General features: G+C 46.3%; 1 protein-coding gene across 1 annotated transcript in view; it reads right to left on the bottom strand.

Moving 5' to 3' along the window:
- EHD3 (EH domain containing 3) overlaps positions 1-17,363 on the bottom strand; it is a 104,480-nt gene that overhangs the window by 37,462 nt on the left and 49,655 nt on the right. The window lies entirely within an intron of this gene.

Below are 17,363 nucleotides of genomic sequence, written 5' to 3'. Positions count from 1 at the left end.
TCTTTCATAATATAAAAAAAAAAATGGGATAACTTTACTGTTGTCTTATTTTTTAATTAAAAAAAAGTGTAATTTTTTCCCAAAAAAGTGCGCTTGTAAGACCCGTGCGCAAATCACAGCGTGACAGAAAGTATTGCAACGATCTCCATTTTATTCTCTAGGGTGTTAGATAAAAAAATATATATATATATTTAATATATATATAATATATATATATATATATCTATATATATATATATATATGTTTTGGGGGTTCTAATTAGAGGGAAGAAGATGGCAGTGAAAATATGAAAAATGACATTAGAATTGCTGTTAAACTTGTAATGCTTAACTTGTAATACCAACGGCCACCACCAGATGGCGCCAGCTCACACAAGGAAGAGCTGGGGACTTCATAATAAAAACTTTTTTTTTTTTTTGCCCACCTTCCAAGCCAAAGTCGCCAGGAGGCTATTTCTTGTCGCCATGGAGACCTGGCGACCGGGATTTGTCGAGCCCCTGCTCTCCACTATGGAGAGATTTACTCTCACTTCTGTTGTTGCCTCTGGGACAGGAAGTATGTAAAATCCCCCCCAACGCCCCACCCCCAAGGGGGACACACAAAGAAGAAAAACCTGACCAGTGATTTAACCATTCTCTCTTCCATTCAAAAACTAAACAGAGTTTTTGTAGATACACAGCATGGGCGGCATTTAGTGAACCAATTCACTGTATTTTCTCCTGCAGCAGCTGAATGCCAAGCTTCTCCTACTCTCCCTCCCGCCGGTATTCAGCTGCTGCAGGAGGAAAATACAGGGACTTGGTTCCAGTAAATGCCACCCCTCCTACCAAAAGGTTCTCCCTTTTTCTGCTGCCCAAGTTCCGCTCATAGGCGTGCGCACAGGGTGTGCCGGATGTGCCTGGGCACAACCCTATTCACTCCATGAACATTAGTATTATCACTCTGTGTGGCGGCAGGAAGATGGGAAATATCTCCCTCTTGCTGGCTGTGCCATAAGAGAAGTGTTTATGCTCTTCTTTAAAAGGAGTTGTAAAGGAAAAAAAATGTTTTGCTGAAATGACTGTTTACAGGGTATGGAGACATAATAGTTAAATGATTCCTTTTAATAATTGATTAAAAATCAATCATATAATGTACCTCGTTTTTGCATCTAGCTTCGTTTTTGCATGTTATCCTGCCTCTGTGCTGTATAGAGAAGTGATGGTTTGGAACATGAAACTAGAATCTCCCAGTACTGTGGTCATCAGGAAACAGACAACCAGGAAGTGTCCAGAACAGAGAAGAATTACAGCAACATCAGAGCAAAAACGAACAATGAGGACATGAAACCAGGACTGCAGTAAGGTAAAGGAAGCTATTTAGCTAAAAAAAAAAAAAAAAATCCTTTAGTGACCCTTTAACTGTGCTTCAAGGGAGATAAATGTGCCGGGGTCATATATATGTAGACACACAAACACACGTGTTTGAGCTTCAGGGTTCACACCCTAATGCAATAGGCTGCGCACATCTATGGTTCCGCTGTATGTTCCCTGGTCCCCCATCTTCTCCTCTCCCGTCGGGGACTGCTGTGGGGGACTGTTCAGGATAGAGAGCGGGGTATAATTGACCAGGGCCCTTCCTTTTTTGAATGAACACAGTGAGCTCTTGGTAACGACAGCACTGTGTTCATACCTAACTGAAGCATATGCCGACAGAACCCGAACGTCGGTGCGCAGGCGCCGTATAGAGCCGCACCGACGTTCGGGTTTTTTCGGCAACCTGTGAACGCGCAGTCATGCGGCGTTCGGAAGCCTGTCAATCACAGGCAGTGCTTGGGAACGCCCACTCCCGCGGGATTGCCGTGAGGTGCAAATCGGGCTTAAGAGGTATGTGCTGAGAAAAAAAAAAAAAAAACACGGCATTCTGTCGGTAGGATGGCGCGACTCCGTGTGATGACAGAATTTTTTTTGAGGTGAACCTCCACTTTAAGCCTCGTACACACAATAGGTTAACCAGAGGACAACGGTCTGAAGGACCGTTGTCACAGGTTAACCGATGAAGGTACAGGTTGTCCTAATGAAGGTACAGAGCCATGAAACGTGTTGGCATACTTCTGGATTTGGCACATCCTGGTTATACATAATGGGCCATATTCTCTAATAATTTACGCAGGCGTATCAGCAGATACGCCCGACGTAAGTCTGTTTCCTATGTTTAAGTGTATTCTCAAAATGAGATACACTTAAACATGCCTAAGATACGACGGCCTGCGCCGTTGTATCCTAGGCTGCAATATTTACCGCTGACCGCTATGGTGCGGTCAGCGTAGAATATGCAAATGACTAGTCACGCCGATTCTCTAACCTACGCTTGGCCCGCCGTAGTGTTTTAACGTCGTTTCCGTAAGCGATACGCGGCGTAAAGATAAGATGCCCCCTAGGTGGCGTACTAATGTTAAGTATGGCCGTTGATCCCGCGTCGAAATTTGAAAATTTAACGTCGTTTGCGTAAGTCGTCCGTGAATGGCGCTGGACGCCATTTACGTTACAGTCAAAACAAATGACGTCCGTGAGACGTCATTTAGCACAATGCACGTCGGGTAATTTACCCGACGGAGCATGCGCATTACGATCGGCGCGGGAGCGCGCCTAATTTAAATGATCCATGCCCCCCTACCAGGATCATTTGAATTAGGAGGGCTTGCGCGGGTGGACTTTACGCGACGCCGCCGCAAGTTTACAGGTAAGTGGTTTGGGAATCACGCACTTGCCACTTAAACTTGCGGCGGCGTAACGTAAAGGACATACGTTCCGCCGCCTCAGATCTATAAGAATATGCCCCAATATTGCTACATTGCATTGTTTATTCATCAATGTTCAAGCCTTTGAGCATCGATCCAGTAGAGGGTATTTGATTTTATGAGTGGGTTCTTTACCCCATTTTATATCTATTGTGGATATTTTAACTGAATTGTAATAAAGTATGAATTGTTATATAAATGATCGTCTCGTGGTGTGCCTATAAAGTCCGCATTTAGAGGTCCTTTGGGGAGGTTTGTCCTCACTTGGACCTCCTACTCAATGATACCATTTGCAGTCAAATGCTGCGGTGATCCAACCTATTTATCCCGGTAAACATAGTACAAAAACAGCGGGAATTCTTCTGATGGGGAAACCTGGTGACAACTGTCCCTTCCCTTTGGAGAGATCTCTGCTTACATCCTGCTCCTTCTCTGAAGCCCAAATTTCTCCATTGAGACACATAGCCAGATTCAGAAAGACTGGCTTAACTTTGTGCAGGCGTAGCGTATCACATATACGCTACTGTAAGTCAGAGAGGCAAGTGCTGTATTCACAAAGCACTTGCGTCCTAAGTTACGGCGGCGTAGCGTAAATGGGCCGGCGTAAGCGCGCCTAATTCAAATTGTGAAGAGGGGGTGGTGTTTATGGAATAAACCATGACCCCCACGTAAATTGACGTTTTGAACGAACGGCGCATGCGCCGTCCGTGGACGTAGCCCAGTGCGGCATGCTCCGAAATTACGCCGCAAGGACTTGGTTTTTCGACGTGAACGTAAATTTACGTCCAGCCCCATTCACGGACGTCTTACGCAAACGACGTAAAATTTTTCAAAATTCGACGCGGGACCGACGTCCCATAACTTATCATTGGGGGCTAGGCAACTTTTTGGTGGGGGAAGTAACTTTACGCCTGAAAACGCCTTATGTAAACAACGTGGGCCAGATTCACAAAGAGAGACGACAGGGTATATACAGATACACCATCGTATCTCTGACTTACACTGGGCCGATCTATGCGCCTGATTCATAGAATCAGGTACGCATAGATAGGACTAAGATCTGACAGTGTTACACGGTGGGTTACACTGTGGATCTGTTTTTCAATTTAAAAATGCGCCGGGGCGTTCCCGCTGATTGTACGATAAATAATATGTAAATCAGTGAGATACGCAAATTCACGAACGTACGTGGACCCGTCGCAGTGTTCTTACGTCGTTTCCGTAGCGGTTTTCCCGTCGTATACTTACCCCTGTTTTTTGCAGGCGCAGCCAATGTTAAGTATAGCTGGCGTTCCCGCGTCGAATTTGAATTTTCCAACGTCGTTTGCGTACGCCGATTCACGAACACGCGCGTCGCAAGTCCCGCTCACGTCGAAACCACTGACGTCCTAGTGACGTCAGTGGGAGCAATGCACGCCGGGAAATTCCACAGACGGCGCATGCGCATTTAAATCGGAGCGGGAACGCGCCTGATTTAAATAGTACACTCCCCTAGCCGCGGAATTTGAATTCCGCCGGGGGATTTAGGATCCGCCGTCGCAAGTTTGGAGGTAAGTGGTTTGTGAATTAGCCACTTGCCTCCTAAACTTGCGGGAGCGGATCTTAATTCACGTAGATCGAGCGGATCTATAGATCCGCTGAGCTTACGTGAATCGGGCCCCGTATCTTTACTGCGACGGGCAAGCGTACGTTCGTGAATATGCGTATCTCGCTGATTTACGCATTCTAGAGTAAATCAGCGTTCACGCCCCTAGCGGCCGGGCCTAAATAGACAACTAAGATACGACGGCGCCGCGGTCGTAACCTTAGCTAGATTTAAGTGTATCTCATTTTGAGATTACACTTAATTATACAACGGCTTAGATTTCAGAGTTACGACGGCGTATCTACTGATACGCCGGCGTAAACACTACCTGAATCTGGCTAACAGACAATAAAAAAAACAGCCCATCTTGTAAAATAATAATAAAAAAGTGCTGAGAATTTGCATAAACGTAATTCCTTCCAGAGCGGCACATGCTTCCACTGCACCACTGACAACACGCGGCCTGCCTACAGCATTGGGATCAAAGAATAAGAAGTACAACTACGCAGCAAAGCTGGAGGTATCCTGTGAAAGATTTATAACTTTTACATTATTTACAGCCTGTGCACCTCGGAGGGAAGGATTCTGCTTCAACAAAGACATCAATCTTATTTCACAAGCTTTTCACAATTTCCATCCTGCTGAATTATGAACTGAACCACCAACATCCTGACGGCAAGAAGGAAGTGAGAGATATAAAAAAGGGAAAGCACATTCCTATTATGGGAAAAGTGATGACTAGAAAGGGTTTTTTCTACACGAGGTCCCTAAAAAAATAAAAAGATGGAGGTAAATAAGTTGCCTTCAGCCTAGGTTCACCACTGCTGCAAATTCGCCGCGATTTGGGCCGCAATTTAATGTAAATCGCGGCCCCGAAATCGCAAAAAGTAGTACAGGAACTACTTTTTTGAAATCGGTAGATGCGCGTCGCACAGATTAGACAGTGCCATTGCCGACAATTGCTGCCGATTTGTGATGCGATTTGACATGTCAAATCGTATCTCAAATCGTTCCAAATCGTACCCAGTGTGAACCAGGGGCTCCATAGAAGTTCTGGTGAACGTGACACTATTCAGTAGCAGGAAGATATGCACCTATTTAATCAAAAACACGCTGCGCTACAAAACGCAATCTTGCAGAGACATTAGTAATTTTTTGGATTTGTTTGTGAAGAAGAAATTAGCTTGCAGCGTTCCCTTTACCGTCGATTTTGCGGAGGTATTCGGCCGCTTTACCCCCCCCCCCCCCCCCCAGCAGGCCAAAAAGGGTTAAGTGGCACTTACCCCGGGCGGTCGGCCGCACTACCCACTCGATTTCAATTGGCAGGAGCGTTGGAGAACCGGGGAGTATACACTGTTCCTTCACCTCTCCCAAAGATGCTGCTTGCAGGAGTTTTTTATCATCCTGCCAGCGCATCGCCTTAGTGTAAAGCACTCTGGCTTTCCACTGACTGCAGGGGAAGCCGTTTTTCAGGCACTTTACAGGCGCTATTTTTAGCCCAAAAGCGCCTGAAAAAATGCCTCAGTGTGGAAGGGGGTCTAAAGGGCCAGTTCACGCTAGGAAGCACACAGGGGGCCAGATTCACGTAGCTCAGCGGATCTATAGATCCGCTCGATCTACGTGATTTAAGATCCGCTCCCGCAAGTTTGAGAGCAAGTGGCTAATTCACAAACCACTTACCTCCAAACTTGCAGTGGCGGATCCTAAATCCCCCGGCGGAATTCAAATTCCGCGGCTAGGGGGAGTGTACTATTTAAATCAGGCGCGTTCCCGCGCTGATTTAAATGAGCATCGCGCCGTCCGGTGGAATTTCCCGGCGTGCATTGCTCCCACTGACGTCACTAGGACCGTCAGTGGTTTCGACGTGAGCGTGACTTTGCGACGCGCGTGTTTGTGAATCGGCGTACGCAAACGACGTTAGAAAATTCAAATTCGGACGCGGGAACGCCGGCTATACTTAACATTGGCTGCGCCTGATAAAAGCAGGGGTAAGTATACGACGGGAAAGCCGCTACGGAAACGTCGTAAGAAGACTGCGTCGGGTCCGCGTACGTTCGTGAATTTGCGTATCTCGCTGATTTACATATTATTCAAGGTAAATCAGCGGGAACGCCCCCGGCGCCATTTTTAAATCGAAAATAAGATCCGACAGTGTAACACATTGTAACACTGTCGGATCTAAGCCCTATCTATGCGTAACTGATTCAGCGTTTGATGGGCACAGTGGCAGCGTTTGATGGGCACAGTGGCAGCGTTTGATGGGCACAGTGAGGCTGGCAATTGATGGGGGTTTTTTTCAGAATTTTTCAGTTTGTTTGCGCCCCCCTAAAATGTTGAGCACCAGCTGCCACTGTGGTACAGAATGCATTTGCAACCTGCGTTTGGGGTGTTGTTAACTTAACATTGGGCCCGTTGTGCAGATCGCAACTGCAGTATGTTTTTAATGTGGTGCAGGAACTGTGCACGGAATGCGGGTTTTGTGGGCTAACATTTAGTATTTAAACTCGTCTTTCTTCTTTATAAATTTTTTACTGCTGCACTAAAAAAGAAATGTCATTAGTGTCATTTTAAATAGAGCAAATTATGAAAGTATGAATTTTATTCTATGTACAGTAGCAATATTATTTAGAAACACTGATCAAAGTAGAAAAGTTTCCTTTTTTGTCTATAGATTGTAGAGCTGCACGATTAATCATAAAAAAAATAAAAAAATAAAAAATCGCGATCTCGATTCAATCCCCCTTACGATCTTTATCCTCCAGTCCCACGATTCAAGTGCAGAGCTGTTCTCTACTCACAGCTGTCAAAAAAAAAAGCCAGCCAGCAAACTTTATCACAATGTTGCTCAGCGCTGAGAGATAAAAAGAAACATTGTATCATTTGGGTCTTTTAGATCAAAGGGATGAAGTTCGGTTTGCAAATGAGGCCAGTTTAACCACAGGCTCCGTTCACATCTCCCCGTTCTGAATTGCGGGACGGAATCGCCACAATTCTTCCCTCAATTCACAATAGCGGAAAATCGCAGGACACCCGTGCATTCCCGGGTTGAAGTTTAATAGCACCCCAAACGCGGTGCGATATTCCCGCGATTTGTCTGGTGACAATCGTGGTAAAAATTAGCAAACAGAATCGCGGACGTCTGTCGCCCAAAATAAATACAGGGACTTCTTTTGGGCGACTGGCATCCCACGATTCCGTGTTTTTACCACGATTGTCACCCCCATACGTGGAGAATTTGATGGAGCCTAAAGCGTAAGCTTTTTTCCGATACTTGTTACTTACAAGTTAAAATCTGTATTTTTTGCTAGAAATTTACATAGAACTCCCAAACACACATATATATATATATTATATATTAGGGTTGTCCCGATACCACTTTTTTAGGACCGAGTACAAGTACCGATACTTTTTTTCAGTAGTCGCCGATACCGAATACCGATACTTTTTTAAATGTGTCCCCAAATGCAGCCATGTCCCCCACATATGCAGCCATGTCCCTCTAGCCATGTCCCTCACATATGCAGCCATGTCCCTCTAGCCATGTCCCTCACATATGCAGCCATGTCCCTCTAGCCATGTCCCTCACATATACAGCCATGTCCCTTACATATGCAGCAATGTCCCTCTAGCCATGTCCCTCACATATGCAGCAATGTCCCTCTAGCCATGTCCCTTGATGCGGCGGCGCGATGCGGCGGCAGCGGCGGGGGGGGGGGGAAAGGGGGGGGAAAGTATTCTATTTAGGTATCGGGGGTATTTGCGCGAGTACGAGTACTCCCGCAAATACTCGGTATCGTCCCGATACCGATACTAGTATCGGTATCTGGACAACCCTATTATATATATTATGGCTAGGATTCACCAAGCACTTACGCCGACGTATCTCCCTATACGCCGCATAAGTGTAAGTATGCGCCGTCGTATCTATGCGCCACGCCCATAAACTGAGATACGCCTGAAAATAGGCTTCATCCGACCGACGTAACTTTCCTACGCCGTGCGTATCGTGGGGCCCTTTTTCCGCTCCCATAGATTTTCTATGCACATATGCAAATGAGGGAGATACGCCGATTCACGAACGTAGTTGCGCCCTGCGCATAATATACGCGGTTTGCGTAAGTCATACATCCGGTGTAAAGTTATTCCCCATATAGGAGGCACAACTCATGCAAAGGTATGGACCACTGAACACAAGCCGTCTTATCTTTTGTCGTTTACGTTGTACGTGAATAGGGCTGGGCGAAAGGTTACGTTCACTCATAGCAGTGATCCAGCGAATCTTAGGGAGTAGCTCCGACGTGATTATACGCATGTGCACTGGGATGCGTCACGGGACGGCGCATGCGCCGTACGTTATTCGTATCTTTATACGCTCTATCCATCATTTGCATGGGGTCACGCCTCATAGCTTGCTCTCGCCCACTTCCACCTACGCTGGCTTACGCCGAGGAAACCAGCGTATCTTTAAGAGCGAGTGGGAGCAAGTGCCTTTGTGAATCCAGTGCTTGCATCTGTGCGCTGCGTCGAGTACGTATATTAGATACCTACGCCCGCATAAATATGCGCCATGTATGTGATTCCGGGCCTCTATATATATATATATATATATAATGATATATATATTATAAATATTTTTTTTTTTTTTTTCCAAGGCAGAACCCCTAGAGAATGGTTGCATTTGTGTACTTTCAAAAGCAATTTTTTGGGGGAAAAATACACTTTAATGAAGAAAAAAATTATAATAAAAAAATTATACTTTTTTATTTAATGTGAAAGTTACGTCAAGAATTGTGATCTTTATTCTAAGTAAAAAAATGGTGATTCTCAGTTTATCCAGAATCACGCAGCGTAAAAAAATATGAAATAATTTTTGTAGAAATGACACCAAAATAAACTACTTTATTATTTTAAATAATCACAAAGTTAGCTGACTATAGGTCCATAGCAGAGAGTGTAAAAACTGCCCTGGTCCCAAAGGGGCACAGATATGAGGTCTGAACTGGTTAAAAAGTCCCTCTTTAGCAGTGTACTCTATTGCAGGGTAGTGAAAGTTCTTCATTTAGAGGGTGAAATGAATTTGTAGCTAATCGGCCTTCTGATCTCAGTTTCCAGTTTCAGGTGACCGATCGCTGGAATGTGGACACCAGGCACTGCACTGTATGAGGCTTGCGGCTCTTCTAGAAAATTTTACTAGGCTTCTAGAATGTTTCACTTCTGTAATATTTATACGTAATCCACAAGAATGGAGAATGAAGTAACATAGTGCCGCCAAATCCACACAAGCATCTAACGCAGGCATGTCACTCATAGGATGTGTGAATTTTAATAAGGGCTTCACATAAAAGGGAATTTTTCAGAACAAAAAAATATGGAAGCTTTCTTTGGTAAAGTGAGCCCGAAAAAGCATGCAGCCAGTGAAGTTTCGGGACACACATTGGGGTTGATTTCCTAAAACTGGAGAGTGCAAAATCTGGTGCAACTGTGCATACAAACCAATCAGCTTCTAACTTCAGCTTGTTCAGTTAGGCCTGGTTCACACCTATGCATTTTTTTGTGCGTTTTCAGTGCCTCCAGAGACCCCTGTGACTCCAGTGCCTCTTGAGACCCAGTTGACTCCAGTGCCTCCAGAGACCCCTGTGACTCCAGTGCCTTCCAAGACCCCTGTGACTCCTGAGACCCCATTGACTCCAGTGCCTCTTGAGACCCAGTTGACTCCAGTGCCTCCAGAGACCCCTGTGACTCCAGTGCCTTCCAAGACCCCTGTGACTCCTGAGACCCCCGTTGACTCCAGTGCCTCTTGAGACCCAGTTGACTCCAGTGCCTCCTGAGACCCCTGTGCCTCCTCAGACCCTGTTGACTCCAGTGCCTCCCAAGACCCCTGTGACTCCAGTGCCTCCCAAGACCCCTGTGACTCCTGAGACCCCGTTGACTCCAGTGCCTCCCAAGACCCCGTTGACTCCAGTGCCTCCCAAGACCCCGTTGACTCCAGTGCCTCCCAAGACCCCGTTGACTCCAGTGCCTCCCAAGACCCCGTTGACTCCAGTGCCTCCCGAGACCCCGTTGACTCCAGTGCCTCCTGAGACCCCGTTGACTCCTGAGACCCTGTTGACTCCAGTGCCTCCCAAGACCCCTGTGACTCCAGTGCCTCCCAAGACCCCTGTGACTCCAGTGCCTCCCAAGACCCCAGTGCCTCCCAAGACCCCGTTGACTCCAGTGCCTCCCAAGACCCCGTTGACTCCAGTGCCTCTTGAGACCCCGTTGACTCCAGTGCCTCCTGAGACCCCTGTGACTCCTGAGACCCTGTTGACTCCAGTGCCTCCCAAGACCCCTGTGACTCCAGTCCCTCCCAAGACCCCTGTGACTCCAGTCCCTCCCAAGACCCCTGTGACTCCAGTGCCTCCCAAGACCCCTGTGACTCCAGTGCCTCCCAAGACCCCTGTGACTCCAGTGCCTCCCAAGACCCCGTTGACTCCAGTGCCTCTTGAGACCCCGTTGACTCCAGTGCCTCTTGAGACCCCGTTGACTCCAGTGCCTCCTGAGACCCCGTTGACTCCAGTGCCTCCTGAGACCCCGTTGACATCTGAGACCCCATTAACTCCAATGCCTTCTGAGCAGCCTGTGACCATTGCGAATGCAGTGCATGCTGAGACCTCTGTGACTCCATTACTTGCTGGGTCCCTTGTGACTCCAGTGCACTATTGTCCTGTGTCGTCCAGTGACTCCTTGTGCACACTGTGTGCTTCTGCAACACTAGAATCTCTATGTAGTCTCAAGTACATTCCAGCAATCACCTAGACCAGGGGTCTCAAACTGGCGGCCCTCCAGCTGTTGGGAAACTACAAGTCCCATGAGGCATTGCAAGGCTGACAGTTACAAGCATGACTCCCACAGGCATGATGGGACTTGTAGTTTCGCAACAGCTGGAGGGCCACCAGTTTGAGACCCCTGACCTAGACTGTCTTTCGTACATAGACCTCTGTCTGTGATAGTCTGCACACCTGCTGTGCCCCTTATGAGGGCTGGAGTGAGATTTCATAGGACTTATTTTATATATATATATATATATATATATATATATATATATATATATATATATATAATATATATATATATATATATATATATATATATATATATATATATATATAAAATTTATATTAACCGGTTTCCCTGCATGGTAACTCATCTGCAGGACAGGTTTGTTAGCACATATATTGTGGAAAAGCAGAGGTGGACAACTGTGGCTCTCCAGCTGTTTTGGAACTACATGTCCCATAAGGCATTGCAAAACTGAGGCCTCGTACACACGACAGAGATTCTCGGCAGAATTCGCCGAGAAACTCGGTCAAAACCCGGATTCTGCCGAGAATCTCTGTCGTCTGTACAGTTTTGGCTCGATGGAGCCGCCGAGGAGCTCGACGAGAAAATAGAGAACATGTTCTCTATTTTCTCGTTGGCCGCGTTGTTTCTATAGGAGAAGGCGGCCCGCCGAGCTCTTCGGCGGCTTCATCCCAAAACGAGACGAGGAACTCGACGTGCCAAGCACGTCGAGTTTCTCTGTCGTGTGTACGGGGCCTGACAGTTACAAGCATTATTCCCAGAGGCAGAGGAATGATGGGACTTGTAGTTCTGTAATAGCTAGAGGGTCGCAGTTGCCCACCCCTGTGGTAAAGTGACAAGCCCTTCTGGAGGGACCCGAGAAAACTGGCATTTGCCAAACTCACAATGAGATCATATTCCTCAAACTGAGACATTCTATTAAAATGGGAAAAACTTCTCTAAATACATTCTTTTTGCTGCTATTTTAAAACTAGATCATTATAGTCTGGCTTAAAAAAAGAAAAAAAACAAAGCAAACTCAAGATTGTGAGATGACAGTCTGACAGATGAGTCATTGCAACAAAATAAATAAAGTAACAAAAATAAGAACATCATTGAATTGAAGGAGGGGAGGGAAAAAAGTTCCTAGAAGATTAAGCCGAGAACGGAAAAAAGTAAGGTACTGATTATTTTGCTGCTTATAGCAAATGAACAGATGAAAACTCTTGGAAGAGCCAAAAAGTACACCATACCAATACCAGTGTGACGGATTCTGCTCCTCAGTGTGACGGATATTGTTACTCCTGAAATACTCTGCACTGCTGGAGGACTCTGCTCCTTCCTCTATATAACACTCCTCTCCTGAAATACTCTGCACTGCTGGAGGATTCTGCTCCTTCCTCTATATAACACTCCTCTCCTGAAATACTCTGCTCCTTCCTCTATAGAACACTCCTCTCCTGAAATACTCTGCACTGCTGGAGGACTCTGCTCCTTCATCTATATAACCCACTTCTGTTGCACAGCCATGCTGGAAAACCAGCATTGGATCAGCGCTGTTCTTGTAATTCTGGCAGTGGAGCGCCCCCTGTCAGAATAGAATAGCACGGCGGGGGAGATCCCTGCATGCACATTGCTATGTTGATGCGGGGATCTTTTTCATCCATCCGTGCACAGATGAAAAAGGGACATACATTGATCCCTATGAGATTGCGGGTGTCAGCGGCTGAACATCCACTAACACCTGATCTCATCCGGGTCCGCAATCCTCTGATTCTGCAAACGGAGGAAAACCCTATTTTTCCATCCATCTGTGGATCGGATCGTGTGAACACGGACAGGTGGTCCGTGTTCATCCGATCCCCTCATAGGGGAGAGCGGAGATCTGACAGACCGGTCCCTGCAGTGTGCGGAGACCACCCTGTAGTTTGCCAGCTCAGCGGGAATCCGCAAAGTGATCCCTACCGAGCAAGCGGAGGTTCACGGGGCGGATCATCGCGGATCCATCCCGTGTGAAAGAGGCCTTAAGCAGAGGTCCAGCTAAGAAAAAAATAAAATAAAAGTCAGCAGCTACAAACACTTTAGCTGCTGACTTTTTATGCTTACCTGTCCAGGGTGCCTGTGATTTCGGCCGCCCAAGGCCGATCCGTCCTCCGGATCGTGTGCCGGCGCTGCCATTCTCACTAAGGGAAACAGGCAGCGCATGTGCGAGTCGCACGGTGCTTTGTGAATGGGTGGCTGTCTCCTGGGACACACACAGGTCCCAGAAGACAGCGCGCCCGATTTCCCAGGAGGCAACGCGAGGAGGAGAAGAGAGAAGATCACCGCAGAATAGGAAGTGGCAGATTAGGATGATCTGCCTAGCAACAGCCATTTCTGGTAAGTTAAAAAAAAAAATTGGAGCCTTTTTGGCAATTTTTCTTTTTAGGGTGAACCTCCGCTTTAAAGTCTGGGGGCTTTTCTGGCCATGGGCACAAAATCTCAATGTTTTGTTCCCTAAGCCACTTAGTTATCACTTTTGCCTTCTGGCAAGGTGCTCCATCATGCTGGAAAAGGCATTGTTCATCACCAAACTGTTCTTGGATGGCCAATGGCTGCGTTTCTATCAATCTAACCAATGAAGAGCCTTTAAGCCGCTTGGAAAACGATGCAGGAACGAGCCCACGGAAATTTACAATCACTTTAATGCATTAAGAAAAAAAGCCTTCTGTGTGCAGCAGCCCCCCCCCCCCCCAATATGTACCTGAGGTCCCTCCAGACCAGTGGTTCTCAACTCCTGTACTCAGGACCCACTAACAGGCCAGGTTTGCAACATAACTGAAATACATCACAGATGGTATAATTTGCTGCTCAGTGACTGCAGTATTCTAGTCTGCATCTCCCCAAGGTAATACTTAAAATCTGGCCTGTTAGTGGCTCCCGAGGACAAGAGTTGAGAACCACTGCTCTAGAGCCAGCAATGTTGCAGGAGTGTCTGGGACTCCCCTCCTCATTGGCTGAGACAGCAGCACAGCACCATTGGCTCCCCCTGCTATCAAAGTCAGTCAGCCAATAAATAAAGAAAGGGTGGGGCCACAGCTCTGTGTCTGAATGGACAGGTGCTCGGGTGTCCCCATAGCAAGCTGCTTGCTGTGGGGGGCACTCAGCAGGAGGGAGGGGCCAGAAGCACCGAAGAGGGCCCTGAGAAGAGGAGAATATGGGCTGCTCTGTGCAAATCCACTGCACAGGGCAGGTAAGTATAACATGTTTGTTATTTTTAACCCCAAAAAAATACAATCGCTTTAAGTTCATGTTCATGGCAAAGAGGGACTTTGCAATTAATTACAATTCATCTGATGACTCTTCAGAACATTCTGGAGTATATGCAAATTGCCATGAAAACTGAGGCAGCAGACTTTGTGAGAATTAATATTTGAGTTATTCTAAATACTTTTGGCTGTACACGGCACACACAAGACAATGACATGACACGCAGTCTCTGTACTACATGTACTAAAGGAAATTAAATGGAATGTAACACTTGATAATATTTTGTATTGTGAACTTTGCTGTATTCTAATAGTCAGTCATCCTATCACATTTCCTTTAGATAACTTATTTCCATATGACCTGACCTATTCCAAAACCCAAGTTTCTAATATCTCATGTCGAGGAAATTGACTGTGACAATGGCAATGACCCCTAGAGGGCAGCATGCAGCTTCCCCCTCTCATCCCCAGCCAATGGCAAGGTCAGCTCAGAGGAAGGGAGGGAGAGATGAAATTCCAGATGGTGATAAATGAATCGGTGGAAATTCCTATTGTACAGAACAATTCAGTGACACATTGGGGTCCGCACGGAACTTTCCAACTGCAATGTACAGGAGGGGATTTCTCTGAATGAAATGACACCTTTATTGGAAGTGATCCCATAGACTTGAAAAGGGAAATTACAATGTATTTTAAAATCATGCAGTCCAAGTCACTGCTATTGTGCGTACATGAAAGTTATTTTTATGATTTAATTTTTTTTAATGTTTGTTGTTGTTGCTTGATTTATAACCACGTTATTACTGGGCACTTAAACCCCCTCCCTGCCCAGACCAATTTTCAGCTTTCAGCGCTGACGCATTTTGAATAACAATTGCGCGGTCATACAACACTGTACCGAAATTATTTTTTTATCATTTTTTTTCCCACAAAAAGAGCTTTCTTTTGGTGGTATTTGATCATCTCTGCGATTTTTTACTTTTTGCGCTATAAACAAAAAAAGACAGAAAAAAAAAAAAAACACAATGGGCTGGATTCAGATACATTGGCGTATCTGTCCGCCCGGCGTTACGCCTCTCTAACTTTGGGCGCAAGTTTTTTATTCAGAAAGAACTTGCGCCCTTAGTTACGGCAGCGTAACGTATGTGTTGCGGCGTAAGGCCGCCTAACTCAAATGGGGATGTAGGGGGCGTGTTTTATTAAAATTTTGATTGACCCCGCGTATTTGACGTTTTTTTTTTTCTTCGTGAAAACATCCCAGTGCGCATGCTCGAAAATCCGCCGCAAAACGTCATTGGTTTTGACGTGAACGTAAATTACGTCCAGCCGTATTCGCGAAAAGACTTACGCAAACGACGTAAAAAATTCAAAACTCGGCGCAGGAACGACAGCCATACTTAACATTAGCTACCCCTCATATAGCAGGGGTAACTATACGCCGGAAAAAGCCGAACGCAAACGACGTAAAAAAAAAGCGCCGGGCGGTCGTTTCGTTTCTGAATCGGCGTAAATCCTAATTTGCATATTCCTTGCGTAAAACATACGGAAGCGCCACCTAGCGGCCAGCCTGAAAATGCAGCCTAAGATACGACGGTGTAAGACACTTACACCTGGCGGATCTTAGGGATATCTATGCGTAACTGATTCTCTGAATCAGTCGCATAGATACGACCGGCCGGACTCAGAGATACGACGGCGTATCAGGAGATACGCTGTCGTATCTCTTTCTGAATCCGGACCACTGTGTGCATCAGATGCTGCAGTCAGACAGCACCTGCCTTACCTTGCTGGAAGATGTCCAGCATCATCTAGCTCCTTCCTTTCCAGACTTTTAGTTCCTGGTCTGCCCTTTTCATCCATAAGATTTTTAATTTTTTCAATCATGGGGACTAAATATCACATGTGGGTGCTACATACAGTCCAGTGCATGCAAATGTACTCTGCCTAGGAACGTTCACTCTTCTGGACTGACATCCACCCACCAAGGTGTTTTGGTATTTGCATAACTCCTCCCAAGAGCCGTCCCACTGCTATACACGGCTCCTAAAGCGCCCCTGACCATTGAAATCAAAGGGCAGTCCCGCCGAACCACCGGCAAATCGCAGCTGCGTCAACCCTTTTTCGGGCCCCTAGCGGGGGTTAAAAGCGCCCCGCCAGTGGCTGAATAGCGCCGCAAAAACAAAAAATAGCGGCGCTTTGCCCCCACCGCCCCAGTGTGAAAAACGAAATCATTAGTATGTAGGTAATGGGAAGGCAGGAAGGTACCAGAGAAGGTGAAATACAAGCAGATTAAACTTCAGCTCTAAGCGCCCCTTCACACTGAGGACTGCCCGATGATGTGACCACTGTGATTGGCTGTCCCGCCAACTCTCAATCATTACTAGAGACCAGGATCTGTCTATGACAGCTCGCGTATTATGCTGGCATTGTGAAATAAGCGCACTCTTTGAACAGAAAACTCAGATGCATATTCGCGGCATGAGGGCTGTAAAGTCCATCCTCATTGCCGCTCCCTAATATGGGTTATGTGGGCAGCAACAGGTTAAGATTAGGAATTAACTGCAGCAGAAAAGGCTGCTGAGCATCATGCCAGGATGTGTGATCCAGAACTGCTGACATTATACTCCTGCCTGTTCACTGTGATAATGTATTCTTCCATTATGTACAGCATGCTTTGCTTATGCAGGACATAGACAGATCGAAATTTGGACGGTTCAGCTGGGACTGGCTGAATTTTGCTCCATGTGTGGCCGTCTCTGCTTAAAGTGGAGGTTCACCCTAAAATTAAAGTCCACCTTAATCACAGGGGATCAGTGTGTACATTTCACGTTCGCTGTCCAAAAATTTTAAAAAAAATTACATACCTTCTTTTTTCCTTTGTGAACCAGGCACTTCCTGGTTCGGCTCCCGCGGGAGTGGGCGTGTCGCTGT

The sequence above is a fragment of the Rana temporaria genome, chromosome 4 (assembly GCF_905171775.1).
Source record: "Rana temporaria chromosome 4, aRanTem1.1, whole genome shotgun sequence".
Lineage (NCBI taxonomy): Eukaryota > Metazoa > Chordata > Amphibia > Anura > Ranidae > Rana > Rana temporaria.
The sequence above is the reverse complement of the archived record's forward strand: the minus strand, read 5'-3'. Positions and strand labels throughout refer to the sequence as shown.